Below are 19,152 nucleotides of genomic sequence, written 5' to 3'. Positions count from 1 at the left end.
AAGCAAATGGTATTTATTACAAGAGGATTTGAGTATAAGAGTAAAGACATCTTACTCCAATTATATAGGGCCCTGGTGAGACTACACCTGGAGTATTGTGTACAGTTTTGGTCTCCTTATCTAAGGAAGGATATACTTGCCATAGAGGGAGGGCAATGAAGGTTCACAGACTGATTCCTGGGATGGGAGGATTGTCCTATGAGGAGCGATTGAGTAGACTAGGCCTATATTCTCTAGTGGGAAGTCACACAACACCAGGTTATAGTCCAACAGCTTTATTTGAAATCACAAGCTTTCAGAGCGCTGCTCCTGATGAAGGAGCAGCGCTCCGAAAGCTTGTGATTTCAAATAAAGCTGTTGGACTATAACCTGGTGTTGTGTGGCTTCCCACATTTGTCCACCCCAGTCCAACACCGGCATCTCCACATCATATATTCTCTAGAGTTTAGAAGAATGAGAGGTGATCTCAGGGCTTGACAGGGTAAATGCAGGGAGGATGTTTCCCCTGGCTGGGGAAACTAGAACCAGGGGTCACAGTCTCAGAATAAGGGTTCGGCCATTTAGGACTGATATGAGGAGAAATTTCTTCACTCGGAGGGTGGTGAATCTTTGGAATTCACTACTCCAGAGGGCTGTGGAGGCTCAGTCGTTGAGTATATTCAAGGCAGAGATTGATAAATTTTTGGATATTAAGGGAATCAAGGGATATGGGGATAGTGCAGTAAAGTGGAGATGAGGTAGGAGATCAGCCATGATCTTATTGAATGGCAGAGCAGGCTCGAGGGACCAAATGGCCTACTCCTGCTCCTATTTCTTATGTTCTTATTTTCTTATGGAATGGGTGAGGGCAGAAGTGCGGGAAATGGGACGGACACGGTCGAGGACCCTGTCGCCACGGTGGAGGGGAATCCTCAGTTGAGGAAAAAGGAAGACTTATTAGAAGCACTGGTATGGAAGATGGCATCGTCAGAACAGATGGGATGGAGAGGAAGAAACTAGGAGAATTGAATAGTGTCCTTACAGGAAGCAAGGTGGGATGAATTATAGTCGAGGTAGCTGTGGGATTCAGTGGACTTATAATAGATATTGGTTGACAGCTTATCCCCAGAAATTGAGATAGATAAGGAAGGGGACCTGAGTAGGACTGGAACAAAGAATGTTCCACATATCCCAGGAAAAGGCAGGCATAACCAGGATCCATATGGGTTCCCACACCAATTCCATTTATTTGGAGGAGTGAGAGGAGTCAAAGAAAAAGTTATTCAATGTGAGAACAAGTTCAGTCAGGTGGAGGAGGGTGGTGGTGGATGGGGACTAGTTGGGCCTCTGTTCAAGGAAGAAGTGGAGGGCCCTCAGGCTGTCCTGGTGGGGGATGGAGGTGTAGAGGGACTGGACATCCATATTGAAAAGGAGACAGCGAGGGGCAGGAAATTGGAAACTGTTAAAGTGGCGGAGGGCTTCGGAAGAGTTGCGGGTATAGCTCAAGAGACTGGACAAGGGGAGAAAAAAGAGTTGAGACAGGAAAATTTAAGTTCCATGGGGAAGAAGAGGCTGAAACGATGGGTCTACCAGGGCAGTCCTGTTTGTGGATCATGGGAAGGAGGTAGAAGTGGGCTGTGTGGGGTTGGGGGACTTTAAGATTGGAGGCCGTGGGGGGACGATCTCCAGAGGAGTTGAGGTCAGTGACGGTCTAGGAAATGATGGTGTGATGTTCAGTGGTGGGGTCATAGACAAGGGAGAGGTAGGAGGAGGTGTCGGAGAGTTAGCGTTCAGCCTCCACAAGGTAGAGGTTTGTTTGCCAAACAATAACCGCACTGCCTTTGTCAGTAGGTTTAATGGCAATGTCTGGGTTCAACCTGAGAGAACGGAATGCTGCAAGTTCAGAGTGTAATGATATCAGCAAATAGTGATGTTATTTGCCTGTTTGATTATCATGCCTTACCAGCATAATTGCATGTATTGATTGCTTGTGCCTGACCAGCAGAGGGCATGTGACCGAGACAAGCAAGGCAGTTTAGTTTAGTTTCAGTTTCGTTCTAGATGCATCACTAGCATGATGTCTCCTTAAATGCTGTATAAAGAGTTGAACAGACTTTAGATTAAAAGACATTCTCTTTCATAAATGTCTCGTCATTGAACTCACAAAGAAATCAATACATGGTGTCAGAAGTGGCTGAAAGAGATGAAGAGAAAAAATCTGAAGTTAAATCAGCTCTCCACAAATTAGCAAGCCAAAAGAGAACATCGTTGCTTACCATTGGAGAATAGCAAATGAAGTGAAAAAATGGAAGGTTTACACCCACCGGCGAAGCTTCAGTTGACAGGTAATGTGGCTGAAAATTGAAGGAGATTCAAACAACGTGTAGAGTTGTATTTATCAGCAATCAGAGCTGACGAGCAAAGTAATAAAAGGAAATCGTCACTGTTCTTACATGTCGTGGGTGATGAAGCGCTGGAGGTGTATAATAACTTCACATTCGCTGTTGATGGAGACAAAATGAAGCTAGATAAAATAATGGAACAGTTTGAGGCCTACTGCATACCTAAACGTAACGTGACGTTTGAGAGGCACAGATTTTTCACATGTGTTCAGAAAACGGGTGAGACTATTGATCAGTATGTGACTGAACTGAGAAACAGAAGCAAATTGTGTGAATTTGGGGGACTGACAGACTCGCTGATAAAAGACAGACTGGTGTGTGGTATTCTGAATAATGGTCTAAGGGAAAGACTGCTAAGAGAGCAAGATCTCGACCTGGGAAAAGCCATAGCACTGTGTAGGGCTACAGAGACTGTGAAGTTGCAGGCAAAGGAGCTGTTCAGTGACAATAGCTGCAACGTGGATGCAGTGAGTAAGAACGGACACAAACCGTTTAACAAAAAGAGTGCCAATGTGAAAAAAGAGGCGTGGCCAGTGAACGAAAATGAAAGGGACAATCGAAAGACATGTAGTCGATGCGGTACACAGCATCCACCAAAAAAGTGTCCAGCATATGGTAAAAAATGCAATAGTTGCAACAAAAACAACCATTATGCCCGTTGCTGCAAGAACCAAGTGCAACAAAGCAAGGTCCATACAGTAGATGAAAGCGACATAGAGGAGTTCTATGTAGATGTGTCTGAAAACAAAAAAGAAGAAAGAGACTGGATGTTGACATTAAAAGTGAATGACATACACATTCCATTTAAATTGGATACTGGAGCACAAGTTAATGTGATATCAGAGACTGATTTTAAGAAAATTAGACCCAGACCAAATATACATGGAATCAAAGCGAAAGTGACAGGATACTCAGGTACTGAAATACCAGTGAAAGGAAGATGCATTGTCAAAGTGACACACAAGGACAGAGAGCACACGTTAGCATTAATCATGGTGCCAAAGGAGGTGCAAGCTATACTAGGTTTAAAAGCCTGTGAGAGACTGAACCTGGTAAAGAGAGTCCTCGTTGTGGAAAGCGAAGGAGAGACAGTCTATGATGAACTCATGAAAGAGTACAAAGACCTATTTAAGGGTCTAGGCTGCATTCCAGGAGAACACACGATCAGAGTAGATAAAAGTATGACACCAGTCATACATCCATGCAGAAAAGTTCCGTTTGCACTTCAAAAGCAACTGAAGGCAGAGTTGGACAGGATGGAAAGCCTGAACGTGATTCAGAAGATAGATGAGCCAACTGAGTGGGTGAGTTCCCTCATCGTAGTGGACAAAAAGAATGGAAAGCTCAGAATTTGCCTGGATCCAAGAGATCTAAACAGAGCAATAAAGAGAGAGCACTTCAAGCTTCCTACACGTGAGGAAATCATGGCACAGTTTGCAAATGCAAAATATTTCAGCAAGTTAGATGCATCATCAGAATTTTGGCAGATGAAGCTGGACGAGGCAAGTTCAAGACTGTGCACGTTCAACAGTCCATTTGGCAGATACAGATTCCTAAGGTTACCATTTGGCATTGCCTCAGCTCCTGAAGTGTATCACAAAACAATTCATATGATCTATGAGCACCTGGAGGGAGTTGATACATCAATGGATGACATCATAGTATGGGGAACCACGAGAACTGAGCATGACGAGAGACTGAAAAAAGTGCTGGAAGCAACAAGGAAAACAAACCTGAAGCTGAATAGAGAGAAATGCCAGCTCGGGGTGACAGAACTGACATTCGTGGGAGATATCCTTAGCAGTGAGGGCATCAGACCAGATCCCAGAAAGGTGTCCGCCATTGAGAATATGCCAAAGCCACAATGCAAAAAGGACGTGCAGAGGTTTAATGGAATGATCAACTACATGGGGAAATTCATATCCAACCTCTCAGAAAAGATGGCACCACTGAGAAGACTAACTGAAAAGAACATAGAATGGGAATGGAATCATGAGCATGAGAAGTCATGGAGCGATCTAAAGAAACTGCTCACAGAGGAACCAGTTCTGAGGTTTTATGACCCAGCGAGACCCATCAAGATATCATCAGATGCATCACAGAGTGGGCTCGGTGCCGTTCTTCTGCAAAAATATGACTACTGGCAACCTATTGCATATGCATCGCGCTCAATGACAGACGCGGAGACGCGATATGCTCAAATAGAAAAGGAGCTGCTCAGCATCACATACGCCTGTGAAAGATTTCACCAGTTTGTGGCAGGACAAGCAATCAGTGTAGAGACTGACCATAAGCCCTTGATTGCATTGTTCCAAAAGCCACTAAATAGCTGTCCGCTTAGAATACAAAGAATGATGATCAGGCTGCAACGCTATACACTGAATGTTGCGTACACACCGGGTAAGCTGATGTATACAGCAGACACGTTGTCCAGAGCTGTAGACCCAAGTGAGCCCGCAAACACCACAATAGATGAAAAAGTGAACGCCTACGTGGACATGATCACAAATGCACTGCCCATAGCAGATGCAAAAATGGAGCTCATAAAGACTGAGACAAACAAAGATGAAACAATGAGACGACTGAGGAAAAGCATCTTGGATGGATGGCCCAACATGAAGCAAGACTGCTCACCTGACATAGCAGAGTACTGGAACTGCAGGGCGGAACTATCAGTGGTCGAAGACATCATCTACAAAGGAAGTAAAATAGTTATCCCAAAGAGTCTGAGAAAAGAGATGCTAAAAAGGATCCATGGAGGACATCTGGGAATCGAAAAGTGTAAGAAAAGAGCACGAGAGGTGATGTACTGGCCATGAATCAACCAAGATGTGACAAATGAGGTGTCAAACTGCACAATATGCCTGAAATATCGAGCAAGCAATCCGGTAGAACCACTAAAGCCACACCCAGCACCAGACAGACCTTACCAGAAGGTAGGCGCTGACCTATTCGTATGTCAAGGGAAGGACTATCTTGTAGTCACAGACTATTACTCCCTGTATCCAGAGGTTTGTAGACTGCACACCACCACTGCAGATGCTGTGATAACATGTATGAAAGCCATATTCTCCAGACATGGCGTGGCAAGCGAGGTCTTCACAGACAACGGACCTCAGTTTTACAATGCAAGTTTCCGACACTTTGCCAAAGAGTGGGACTTTGTCCACACAACGTCAAGTCCTCACTTTCCACAGTCCAATGGTCTAGTGGAAAAATCGGTCCAGACAGTGAAAAGACTGATGTACAAGGCAAAAGACAGTGGAACTGACTTCTACCAGAGCATGCTTGTATACCGCACAACGCCGCTCGAGTGTGGTAAGTCACCAGCCCAACTCCTGATGGGACGTCGGCTAAGGTCAAACCTACCCATCCCGGAGAACCTCCTGAAAACAAAAGAGGGGGAGAAAGTGAGGAAGTTCAAAGAGCAACAGAAAGAAAAGCAAAAGTACTACTATGACAGAGGAACACAAAACCTACCTGAACTCCACACTGGTGACCAAGTAAGGTTGAAAGACAAAACAAACATATGGACTCAGAAGGGAACTGTCCTGAGTGAAGTTCAACCAAGATCATACACCATTCAGACAGATGAGGGTGCTGTTCTGAGAAGAAATCGTCGAGATCTTCTCATGGGACCAGCCACAGCAGGTCAAGAGACTGATACTGTTGAACAACCTGATCACACAGCTGAAAACCAATCATCTGAGGCAACAACTCAGATTCAAGGACTATCAATCAGAAAATCCTCAAGACACGTGAAGCCTCCTGAGAGACTCATTGAGCAAATTTAAGGACTGTTGTTATAGAAGGAAGTAATGTTATCTTATTCTTTCTTCAAGTTCTAGTGTATTTACATATTTCATGTGAACACACAAAGCAAGGTTAAAAAACCTTGATAATGATAATGTTAATGTAAGTTCATTAAGTGTTACAGTTAAAATGCAGATTAATACAAAGAAAACATGTTGTTAGTTAAAAGTAAAATACTTTTGTTTTAAGAAAGGGAGATGTAATGATATCAGCAAATAGTGATGTTATTTGCCTGTTTGATTATCATGCCTTACCAGCATAATTGCATGTATTGATTGCTTGTACCTGACCAGTAGAGGGCATGTGACCGAGACAAGCAAGGCAGTTTAGTTTAGTTTCAGTTTTGTTCTAGATGCATCACTAGCATGATGTCTCCTTAAATGCTGTATAAAGAGTTGAACAGACTTTAGATTAAAAGACATTCTCTTTCATAAATGTCTCGTCATTGAACTCACAAAGAAATCAATACACAGAGGGAGCTAGGTTAGAGTGAGTTAGGGGAACAGAGAAATTGTGACGGCTAACGTCACGTTGGCAGTTCCCAATAAAAAGATCTAGAGAGGGTAAGAGGCCAGAGGGAGAGGTCCAAGTTGTATGAGAATTCTGAAGATGCGATGAGAGCAGTGGTTCGAGGAACGCTGAATATCATGCAGATATCTGTAACCATGGATGGATCCGAAGCATGAAGGGTGGAATTTCAATTGGAATCCATGTGAAATAAATCGGAGCCGGAGACAATTACTGAGAAAGACAGGCTTAATGTTTTAAGTGGAATCCTTTAATCCCAGCATTTCCCATTGATATTTCTTATACTTGTATTTCCACTGTTTCTTTTTATCTCCAGTATTGTGATGCTGTGCCGTTTGACACTACCACTAGATTTAGAATTCTGAGCCTTCAAGTTTTTTTTTAATGTTATAGCTTTTATAATGGTTGAAGCCTCTATTTGGCTTAAAAGCGATATATCTATCAGAAATATTTGATGATTACTGCACAGAGAATTAATGCCATCTAAGTGATAGAATAAATGTCACCATGCAACTGCTGCTTTAACAGAAAGCCTTGGTAAAACAGCTCCAAAGATCTTATTTCATTTCATTCAAGCATTCACTTTTCAACTAACTCACTTTCCACCCTGTCAGTGTTCTGACAGACTCTTTCATTACCTGATTGTTACTTGTAGGGCATTTTTGTGCAGTAGCTTCCCTACATAATGAACAGTGGGAGCAGCAATAAGGTATTTCTTGGGGGAAAAATTCAGTTGTTTGCGCCTCCCGTTAGCGCCTTAAGAGGGCGCTAATGGGGCGCAAAGCAACTAGCACCCGGGCGCGGCGATGTTTGCACCGCTCGCGAAATTAACTAGACATTTTGCAGTGGCGCTAAACACTACCGCCACCATCTCCTGCGCCGGCAGACTGTGACGTCAGTCAAGTGCGCAATGCCCCGGTAGCGCCCTGGACTGGATATTGAGTGGCGCCCCCTGCCTTACCGCCTGCCGCTTGCAACGACAGGTTGAGGGGAGCGTTATGCTGTCAGGAAGGGACTAGGGGAGCGCTATTTAAAGGCGACCGCTTCCTGCCTTTTTTTGTCGGTGACATTTTTGCACCACGCATTCTGAGAGAGAGAGAGAGACTTCTGGAGAGATTCAACACTGTGTAAAGGAGTTTTGAGTACTGAGCAGCATTTTGCAGGTTTATTTTGATTTGCCCTTCCTTGCTTCGCCAGCGCTCTGAGGTAGCGCCTCGCTCCTCGGCCTTTGCATCTTAACACAGGTGTGAAGCGCCTGATTTAGCGCTCCAATCACCTCCAGAGGCGATAAAAGCCAAGTTTGCTGTTGGAGGTGATAATTAGCGCCAGGCGCTAAACTTTGCGCACGGCTGATAATGGCGCCCCAAATGGGGCGATACTGAATTTTTCCCCCCTTGTGTCTAAAGTTACCTGCATAAAGCACCTGTATTAATAATCTGAGTAACACCAACCTGCTCCAAAGCAGAACTAGATTCCTGATAGATACCATTTTGAAGCAAACATCATACATTCACTAATCGTGGCCTAGGAATCCGATCACACCTGAAAACAGGTGTGCAGGGCACAGGACGCATGCTGCTCATGAGCGCAGGGGCAACGGAAAATTGGTGCTGGAATCTCATTGTAATGAGATAGGTGGGCAACCAGCACTACCCACGCTGCTCTTGGCTGCACACCTATTTGGGGTCTGGAAATCGGGCATCACTGATGCCTCTTAAAGCTTGCACCTAAAGAGGAGATGCACTTTGGCCGAAGCCAGTGGGAAAGACTTGAAAGTGGCAGATATGGCTGCAAGAGCTGCAGATAGGATACCCAGATTCTCCATTGGAGGCTCTGATCCAGGCGATCGGCAGCAGGAGGGAGATCATGCTTCCGCGGGAGGGGGTGTGGGGGGCTGGGGCAGAATATCCTCTAGACAACACCTCTGAAGACGGTGGGAAGAGATGGCTGAAGAGGTGAATGCGAGGAGCTAAACTCCCAGGACATGGCTGCAATGTCAAAGAAAACTCAATGACCTCACCAAGGTTGTTATGGTAAGGAACCAAGCTTTCAGCTCAATTACTCTCTGTTCACCTGCAGCCTCATTACTCACAATACTCCCCTTCCCCGCTTCCCTTCACTCTTTTACAATCGTTGCACTACAATTCACTCCATCTTCTACTCACACAATCTGCATCTCCTACGCTCACTACTATTGCAACCCTCACTTCCCACACCTCACACCTTGCAAACAATATCCGCACAGTCTCAAAACAACTCAGAAGGCTAACAATAACACACACCTTTCTTTTTTGCAGGACAAGGTTGCACAGAACATGAGGGAGCAGGCAGCAACCCTATACCTCACCTCAGGCACAAAAAATGTTGAAGCCCCTGTGACGCTTGAGGAAGAGAACGCCAGCCATCCTGAAGATGCAGTGTCACTTGATTTGACCCTAGAAAGCACCAGCTCAGATACTGGCACCATGTGTACTTTAGAGGATAGGCTAGAGGAGGGGTCTGCTCACCATGAATTACTGGGCACAAGTGTGCAGGAGCTAGGGCAAGAGAATAGAACAGCACAGGAGCCAGCTCGCTAGAGAGCGAGATTGCATCCTAACCCTGCTGCAAAGGACTCAGATGTTAACTTTGAGGGCTCTGATGAAGGCTGATGGGCATACACCAGAAAATGCCAAGTGCATTGGGCTGCCTGCCAGTGAGCTTGCACACAATTGCTGAGAGAATGGCAGAGTTCAGCTTCAACTGGTGTTGGGGCTTTGTGCAGAGCATGGAGACCATGCTGCCAGGCATGGAGCAAGTGCCTAGTTCCATGAACACGGCAGTGGGGCCCACCATGACAGAGGCTGTGCTGACAGCTCCGACAGTTTCTATGGTAGCTCACACTGCTGCCATGGAAACTCAGCGCTGCCATTTGGCCCTGGGGGCCAGTGTTGATAGGGTCTTCCAGAACATCACATTACTCCTGCACTTTGTTCTCACGCAGCGTACTGGGAGTGCTGAGGCACAGCCGCAGGAGAGTGGCATTGGCTTCGTGGGAGAGGCACCTCCTGTCCCCTCTCAGGATGACAACCTGGCTACTCCCCCATGACCTACTCCACCATTGCCAGTGTCACAAAGCCAGCTGGACCAGACTGCCCCAGCCCACGCCGAGATGCTGCATCCTGTAGCCAGGCCCTCAGGCCCAGAACTGCTCGAGGTTGCCCACCACAGCCATCTGAAGTGCCCTCAATGGAAGCTCAGCAGCCTTCCACCTCCTAAACTGTAGCCACTGAGAATACACTTAGTAGGAGCACTAAGATAGGTAAACAAACACAAGACAGGCACTAGGGGTTTGCACAAGGGTGATTCTTGTTTCTGCAGTAATGAAATGAGTTCTTGGAGTGAACTTTTTTTTCTGGATTTGGTGTTGGTGTTAATTTAGTGAAGTGAGGGCAACGACCATGAGGCTGGACTGCAGAAGAGCATTCAGATTGTGGTTATGAGGATGATGATTATAAGGATAGAGGGACTGTTGATGTATTGGGGAGGGGACGAATGGTTCAGGTGAAGCACTCTTGTATCAGTTGTTCTCTGAGGGCTCTGGCTTCTAGAGGGACTGGTGTTGCTCCTGCTCTTTCTCTTTTTCCATTTCTTCCTGCCCAGTTGGTGATAAGTGCTGGTCCCTCTGTATAGTTAGATTATGCAGCAGGCAGGACAAATTTGGAAACATGGTCAAGGGTGTACCTCAGAGCTTCTCCGGAATGGTCAAGGCAGAATAACCATTGTTTAAACATGCTAATATGGTTTCTGATGGCATCAAGGCCTGTTCTGCATCCGTGCAGAGGTTCCTGACAGGAGTCGTGAACCATTTCTGGAGGGATATCCCTTATCGGCAAGTAGCTAGCTTGTAACCTGATGGCCAGGTTTCTAATAGATGGGGGATAGAAGACTGGGGCAGGATGAATAAATCATGGCTGCCATCAGGACACCAGGCAGACCTGTATTATAAACTGCCTGTGGTCACAAACAAGCTGGATGTTGAGGTAATGGTACTCCTTTCTATTGAGGAAGATTCCAGGTTAGTGATGGGGAGCATGTAGGACAATGTGAGTGCAGTCTATGATTGCTTGGGCCCTAGGAAAGCGTGCAATGTGGGTGAAGCCTAATGCTGTCTCGTCCTGCTATGCTTGGCCCATGGGGAAGGAGATGCCAGTGTTCCTGCTAGAGTAGAGAACCTCGGTCATCTCCCTGATGCAACAGTGAACTGTAAGATGTCGCTAATGTCACCCGTTGCAGCCTGGAATGACCCTAAGGGCCACAGTGACCTTGACAGCCACAGACATTGCTGCACATGCCCCGGTTTGGGGCTGCAGCAGGTGGTAGTGCTCCAGTGCAGCTTTGTTGGTGAAGCGCAGGCACCTCACACATTGCTCCTCAGTTAGGTTGAGGTATGAAAAGTGTCCCCGGTAGAACCGCTGTGGCTATGGCCTTCTGCGCAGTGCCCTCCTCCTCTGTCATCTTTTGGCTGCTCCTGCTTGCTGCTGTCTTCTTTTCTGCTCCCCCCTCCTTCTCTAGCCCCAAAGGCAGATTCACCAGACCACCCATGTGTGAAATAAATTATTTACAAGGCAGACAAACAATCCAGCAGCAGGAAAAGTTGTTCCCAGAACTCACATAGGCAATAGTGGAATGGAGAATATAGCCAACAAAAGGGCCCAGAAGTTGACCAGTAGCCTAACAGAATAAACCAACAAATAACCTGTAGGGAAGCGAGAGCCCTTTCGCACTCCTGCAGTCTTTGCTGACTGCACCATGATTTGCTGGGTGAGTTTATCATGTGGTGAGGCAGTAGCTGGGGCAGACTAATCTCACAAAAGGGTCCCAAAACCAGCATCTGACAGTGGTTTTAATATATAAAGTGCTTTCTGAATACTTCAGGCATGCACCCTAGATGCCTGTAGGGGTGCCTGATCCAATATGGCAGGCACGGGAAAACTCCCCACTCCTCTTCAAATTGCGCCATGGGTTTTACTGTCCATTTGGATGTAGTTTAACATAGAATCAAAGAATCATAAACCTTGATGTTAATGGGGAGGCAGGGAGGGTGCGAGGGAGCGCTGTAGCGCAGACAAAAAATGGCAAGGCAGGGGCTGTGGAGGCAGATCTTAACGGCAGGGCCTTATTTAAATAACCTGCTGCGGACTGCCGCCCGACAGCCAGCCAGACTTACAGCGTGAACAGCGGGCAGGAGAGTAGACAAGCAGTAGGCGACCACAGCCGGTGACCGGGGGGAGGGGGCGGATAGCTCGGCACAAGGGAGGCCCAAGCTTCTCTTATGTTCATTAATAAATAGACATTCTTATTATGAACACAGCTAGCTTTAGCTAGACACTTTTATTGAGCACATGTGGACTAGGTACAGTATCTGTAGAGGCATCCATCTTGACTGCTGCCTTGTGGGTAGCCTAGTGCCTCATGGGTAATGCAGTCTTAATATACATACAGCTGGGTAGTGTAGTCTTATATACATACAGCTATATACAGCTCTACACAGCTCTACGGCTCCACCTAGTGTCCACTATAGAATGACATGTTATTGATCATTACAGCTTCCTTGTGGGGCCCGGAGCCCCTCTGGCCCATGAGGAAACCTGAAAAATAAATGTAAAACTTATCTTCTGGCCCAGGATCCGGCTCCTGGCAGATTTTGCCAACAGAGACCGCGACACTGCCCGCCCCCCCCCCCCCCCCCCCGCCTACTCAGGCCTCAGCTTGAAATTGTAGATCAGATCCTGATGACATCATCGGACCCGATCTGCATATTTTAAACAGGACCCCGCTTCCTTCCTTCGGGTGGCCTGCTCGCCTGCTCAAAAGAGCAGGTTAATAATATGGGGTCACGGCGGGAAGGAAGTGGGATCGGAGAGGGTAAGTGACTCTCGTTATTTTAACTGCTCCCCCACCCGGTTCCCGCCAGGTGGGGGCCAGTTAAAATCAGGGTCATAGAATCATGCAGCACAAAAGGAAGCCTTTCGGCTCATCATGGCTGTGCCGGCTCTTTGAAAGAGCAATCCAATTTTCAAACTATCAAAAAATATCTCATCTGAAGGATGGCACCTGTGACAATGCTGCCGTTTGCCGAGATTATACGCTTAAATCCTGGAATGGGGCTTCATCCCACATTGTTCAGAGGAATTTTAGTATGTGAAAGCAAGTTTTGATATTTGTATACAACCTTAGAATTGCCTTAGGAATAATTTAAATAAAATCAACTAAATGGAAATTTCATTCTGTCCAACTATTATGTAAGCTACTTAATATAAGTCAAGTCACCTTCTGCTTGCTTCAAGGACTGCTCCAGGGAAGGTTTACAATGTGGCACTTTCTGGGGCTGAAAAATGTAAATGATCCTAAATAATGGATTTGATTTTGATTAGCTGACTCAACCAATTAGATGAACATGACCATGTTCATATTTAGAGATGCACAGCCTGAAAATGATGTGCAATCAAATGATGCTGGACATAAATCCAGCATTCCTTCCGCACTGAGTTGGGAACTCACAATATACTGCCTTCCCAGCAAATTATACTTTTAAACTTTTCATCTCATAGCATAAGCAATATTAATCATCTTCTGTATAATAGTAGCAATTCTAAACACATATTAAATGACAATTAAATACCCTACATTTATTATAACATTCTCTATTCCAAGTAAGCTTTGATTAGTAAATACATAAATACTGTGGCAACAAGAGCAGGTCAGAGGCTAGGTATTCTGCGGCGAGTGTCTCACCTCCTGACTCCCCAAAGCCTTTCCACCATCTACAAGGCAAAAGTCAGGAGTGTGATGGAATACTCTCCACTTGGCTGGATGCATGCAGTTCCAACAACACTCAAGAAGCTCGACACCCGCTTGATTGGAACCCCATCCACCACCTTAAACATTCACTCCCTCCACCACCTATGTACCGTGGCTGCAGTGTTTACCATCTACAAGATGCACTACAGCAACTCGCCAAGGCTTCTTCGACAGCACCTCCCAAACCCTGTGACCTCTACCACTTAGAAGGACAAGGGCAGCAGGCGCATGGGAACACCACCACCTCCAAGTTCCCCTCCAAGTCACACACCATCCTGACTTGGAAGTATATCGCCGTTCCTTCATCGTCGCTGGGTCAAAATCCTGGAACTCCCCCCCTAACAGCACTGTGGGAGCACCTTCACCACACGGACTGCAGCGGTTCAAGAAGGCGGCTCACCACCACCTTCTCGTGGGCAATTAGGGATGGGCAATAAATGCTGGCCTTGCCAGTGACACCCACATTCCATGAATGAATACAAAAAATGTACAAAATTGTTAGGTTCTTGTACAATAGCTGGCAACAAATCTACGTAATGTAATTTTTTTCAGGAAAACTTAAAGGGAATAACATTCAATACATTCTTAGCTGTAAGAATTGATGAAACAGGCATGTAATCATGAAGAAGAGGGATTTGCATTTATACAGGGCCTTTCATGACCTCAGGACGTCTCAAAGCACTTTACAGCCAATGACATTCTTCAGTTTCAGGTTCAGCTGACTGACCCATGTTATACTGCCGACTGAGCTTAGCAACAAAAAGAGTTTTGCTCTCACATGGCTGTGTACATACACGAATCAGCCTATGGCGACCAGGCAACAGGAGGTGCAGCAACCATGGGTAGCTCTAATTGGAGAGGTCATCTGAGAGAAAAAGGTAACATTTTGTTATGTGGCTTCTCTTGAAGCACCTATTTGAAGTGAGCACTGAGCAGCTAGAGTGCTTTTCAGGCGCTTAAGCCACCTTGTGTCAACCTCCCTTAATTTCCATTAAGTCCTCAATAGCCTTGCATACAGTCAGTGTGCAAGCTCAATGCTTGTGGCCCAGATTCTCATGCAATCTGTGCATCAGACCCTGGGTAAGTCTCATGCCTCACCGCCTGATAATATGGGACCCCGGCATCTCAATTGCACAATTGACCCTGTAGAATCATGGAAACTGAAGAACCAGTGGAAGCCCTTTGGCTCGTCATGCCTATGCCAGTGCTAGCTGCTGAACTACAACTGACTATCTCATTTCTTTGTCATTTTCCCATATCCTTTGATATTCCTTTTAAAAATGTATCCAATTTCTTTTCAAATGTGCTAAAGCATTCCCGGTTTTAATAAACCCTGTCTTAAAAAACATCTTCCAATTCTTCTAGTGATAATCCAGAGTTTTGTTTCCAATTCATTAATCAGTGGAAGCAACTTTTCACTACTTATCCTCTCAAAACCTTTCATAATTTTGAAACATGTATTAGATCGTCCTTGACCTGTGTTACAGTGAAAAAAGCCCCAGTTTTTCACATCTTTCTTCATACGTATAATCTCTCATTCATAGTATCATTTTAGTGAATCTTCACTGTACCCTTTCCATGGCTCTAATACCCTTCCTATAATGAGGGCAAAAAATGGTACACCATTCATAATAACAGGTTTAATACTGTGACTTTTGCATCAACATTCACCCAAAACTACTTTGCGTCAATGCAAAAGTTGCAGTATAACTACAGCTTGCTTATGAGCCCGTTTTCAAAGGGAAGTCTGTCGGTGAGAATTCTGTATGTTTGGGTGATGTGACTGTCATGGTTGAATAGCTGCCAGTGTGTGCAAGCTGTGAGTTGTGGGTGTGAGGCAATAGCGCTAAGTGTTTTAGGGTGAGGTAAAGCCTATGAATTTTAGGGTTGAGTACTGATTGATAGAGATTGTTGGTAGGTGGGTGATGGGGGTGTAGTGAATTGAGCAGTGGATGAGGCTAGTGGTGCAGTTGGTAGCCATTTGAAGATGAACTCACTGACCTTAACAATTCGTGTCAGATCGTTTCACTTCTTCCTGCACAGCATCCATATTCTTGGAGCAACACCACTGGCATTGACCTCCACCATTACTTCTTCCCACTGCCTCCTGAGCATGTGTCTGGAGGACCTCCTGTCCCCCTACAGATACAGGACATCTCTCCTTTCCACCTCTTCCCCCAAGACCTCCAGTGCAATGTCTGAAAGGCTTGGTGCTCGGTCTCTACCATGTTCAGCCATTGTTCAAGGAATCGAAGCTGAGATTGCCTTTTGAAAAAACTCCCACCACTTCTTGCAGCCATAATGCACCTCCCCTTTAAGAGGTGCAGCCTGCCTTTACGCAGCGCCAGCCACTCATGATATCGGGCTCCCTGCTGATGCATGCAGCCAATGAAGACCGGGGAACACTGGCTGCGCGCTCCAATCATTTAAAGCAGCAGGCAGCACAAAGTTACCGTGCTGCCTGCAATGCAACGAATGGGCACGGGTTAATCACGTACAGCAATCCTCATGCCTGCTTTTGATGGTTAGCTAATTTCTTCCCCCTTGGGATCAAAGTCACCTGTTCCTTCCAGGCATGCTACACTTACCATGTCATGTCTCAAGTTACACATACACTATATCCCAAAATGTTAGTTTCTGAAAGAAATAGATTTCTGGTGTGGCTTTATGGATTAAAAACTGGACTGAAATAATAACATAGCTTTAAGATGTTCTTTGCACTTTTCTAATTTGCACTATGGGTACGTAAAGGTTTTTAATCACCATTCTCACTGATGATTTTTTTTTAGCCATGTCATGTGTCAAATTACAAATATACTGCATCCCAAAATGTTATATTCTGAAAGAAATAGATTTATTTCTTTCAACAGATTTTGAAATCCGATGCTGAGAATTTAATGTCCATAAAAATACAAATTAAATGATATGTTCGGAGACATTGAAGAGAAATGCTCACCTTGCACAGATTCTTGGTGCCATAACTGAATACAGCTTCAAACTTGCTTTAACTGGTGAGGGCTGTGGCATTTTAAAACTTGATAAAAACACTATGACCTCGACTTTCCTGTCTTAGGAAGGATATATTGGCCTTGATACCTAGGGGGAGAAATTGAGTATAGCCCCGTTTGGGGCGCCAGCCTCACCAGGGCGCTAAATGTAGCGCCCCGGAAGCATTCACGCCCGCCCACCGGAAATTGAGTGGTTGTGCCCCAAAGGGAAGCGCGGCGCTACTGGAGGCGCCCCGCATCCCTCTTGGAGCGCTGCGAGTGAATATCGTGGCGTAACGTGCCGCAGCGCCACACGCTGCGGCACATCACGCTGCGGTATTGCAGGCCTTCCTCCCCTTCTTAAAGGGGAGGGGCCTTGTGCAGCGCGATCTGGGGCCCAGCTGGGCCTCCGAGGATCGGGAGTGCAGGCAAAAGAGCCCGGCACCGAAGAGAAGTGCCGGGCTCTTGGAGCGCAGCCGGCACTCCACGGGGGGGGCGGGGGGGTGGTTCAGGAGGCCGGGGACGGGAGTGCAGGCAGGTGCTGGCAGGCGGCCAACAACAAAAATGGCCACCCCGCACCTCTCCTTTAATTTGCGCCTCCCCGGCCGCAGGTAGGCCCCCCTGAACCGGTCGGACATAGCGTCCGGCGGTAAATCAGGGGGCGCTGCCAAATATCACGGCCGGGGTGTCAGCAGGGCGCTGCGCACACCGATGACATCATCGGCAGTGGCGCAGCGCTAATGGTTAGCGCCACCACTAACGTCCCGCGGAATTTAGCTGGAGGCGTGGACAGTGCCGTGCCCGTGCGCCAGTTGGCTTGCGACCCACTTAGCGCCCTCTTAAGGCGCTAATGGGTGGTGCAACCTACTGAATTTCTCCCCGCTAGACTCTAAGGCTTAAATTACAAGGAGAGATTACACAAGCAAGTGTTGTATTCCCTGGAATTCCGAGGGTTAAGGGGTGATTTGATCAAAGTTTTCAAGATTTAAAGGGGAACTGAGAGCATAGATAGAGAGAAACTATTTCCGCTGGTTGGGGAGTCTAGGACTAGGGGGGAGTCTAGGACTAGGGTTACAGTCTTAAAAGTTAGAGCCAGACCTTTCAGGAGTGAAATTAGGAAACACTTCTACACACAAAGGGTGGTAGAAGTTTGGAACTCTCTTCCGCAAACGGCAACTGATGCTCGGACAATTGTTAATTTTAAATATGAGATTGATAGATTTTTGTTAACCAAAGGTATTGAGGGATATGGGGCAAAGGCAGATATATGGAGTTAGGTCACAGATCAGCCATGATCTCATTAAATGGCGGAACTGGCTCGAGGGGCTGAATGGCCTACTCCTCTTCCTATGTTCCTATGTTTTAATAGTTCAGATTTAAAAATAGCAGCAAATATTGTTTGTTCGCCATTTCTGTTCATAATGAAATTAAACAGTTTGCATTTTCTACTCAACATTAACGGCCAAGGATAATAGTTTCCATGGCCCTGCCAGAATCAAATTAAACCAATAATCAGGAAGTGAGGCATCAAGGAAAATGCCTAATAACTCTTTCTACCTTCAAATAGAGACATAGGCCCCGATATTTACTGGGGCGGGATTTCCAAGACGGGCGGGGGTGGGGTGGTGGTGGTGGGGAGGTGTGAGGGGAGGAGTTCTGGCCGGATCTCTCCGAATGCCGTGTAGTTTTAACTCCACAGCGTGTGTGTTTTTTTTTAGCAGGTTCCCCGCCCAAAGGCCCACCTGATTGACAGGCTTGGCTCCCTGTCGAGCGGGGAATGCTGCAGAAGAGGCTGCAGCTCAGGGGCAGGTAGGTTTCCTGCTCCTTGATAGAATCAGAGAATTATACAGCACAGAAGGGGGCTAGTTGGCCGATCGGGTCTGTGCAGGCTCTTTAACAGAGCTATCCAATTCGTCCCATAGACCGGCATTTTCTTCCTCTTCAACATATATCCAATTCCCTTCTGAAAGTTACTATTGAATCTGCTTCCACCACCCTTTCAGGGAAACATTCCTGATCATAACAACTCACTGCATAAAAAAAAAATCTCCTCATCTTCCCTCCTGGTATTTTTGCCAATTCTATTTTGCCAATTATCTTAAGTCTTTGTCTTTCGATTACTGACCCTCCTGACAGTGGAAACAGATTCTCCCTATTTACTCTATTAGAATCCCTCATGATTTCGAACACCTTCAAATCCCCCCTTAACCTTCTCTGCTCTAAGGGCAGCACGGTGGCATAGTGGTTAGCACTGTTGCCTCACAGCGCCAGGGACCCGAGTTCGAATCCGGCTCAGGTGACTGTCTGTGTGGAGTTTGCACATTCTCCCCGTGTTTGCGTGGGTTTCCTCCGGGTGCTCCGGTTACCTCCCACAGTCCAAAAGATGTGCGGGTTAGGTTGATTGGCTATGATAAATTGAACCTTAGTGTTAGGGTGATTAAATACGTGGGGTTACGGGGATAGGGTGGGATATGTGTTGGTGTAGGGGTTACGGGGATCGGGTGGGATATGTGTCGGTGCAGGCTCGATGGGCCGAAATGGCCTCTATCTGCACTGTGGGGTTTCTGTGATTCTGTGATTTCTGTGAAGGTGAACAATCC

General features: G+C 46.3%; 1 protein-coding gene and 1 pseudogene across 1 annotated transcript in view; both read left to right on the top strand.

Moving 5' to 3' along the window:
• The window catches only part of gsg1l (gsg1-like), a 316,678-nt gene that overhangs the window by 101,075 nt on the left and 196,451 nt on the right, over positions 1–19,152 (top strand). The window lies entirely within an intron of this gene.
• The window catches only part of LOC147110479 (uncharacterized), a 193,997-nt pseudogene that overhangs the window by 129,422 nt on the left and 45,423 nt on the right, over positions 1–19,152 (top strand).

This window comes from Somniosus microcephalus, chromosome 11 (assembly GCF_052327205.1).
Source record: "Somniosus microcephalus isolate GS21.2 chromosome 11, FLI_Smic_1.0, whole genome shotgun sequence".
Taxonomy (NCBI): domain Eukaryota; kingdom Metazoa; phylum Chordata; class Chondrichthyes; order Squaliformes; family Somniosidae; genus Somniosus; species Somniosus microcephalus.
Note: the sequence above shows the minus strand (reverse complement) of the source record. Positions and strands in the feature narration are given on the sequence as shown.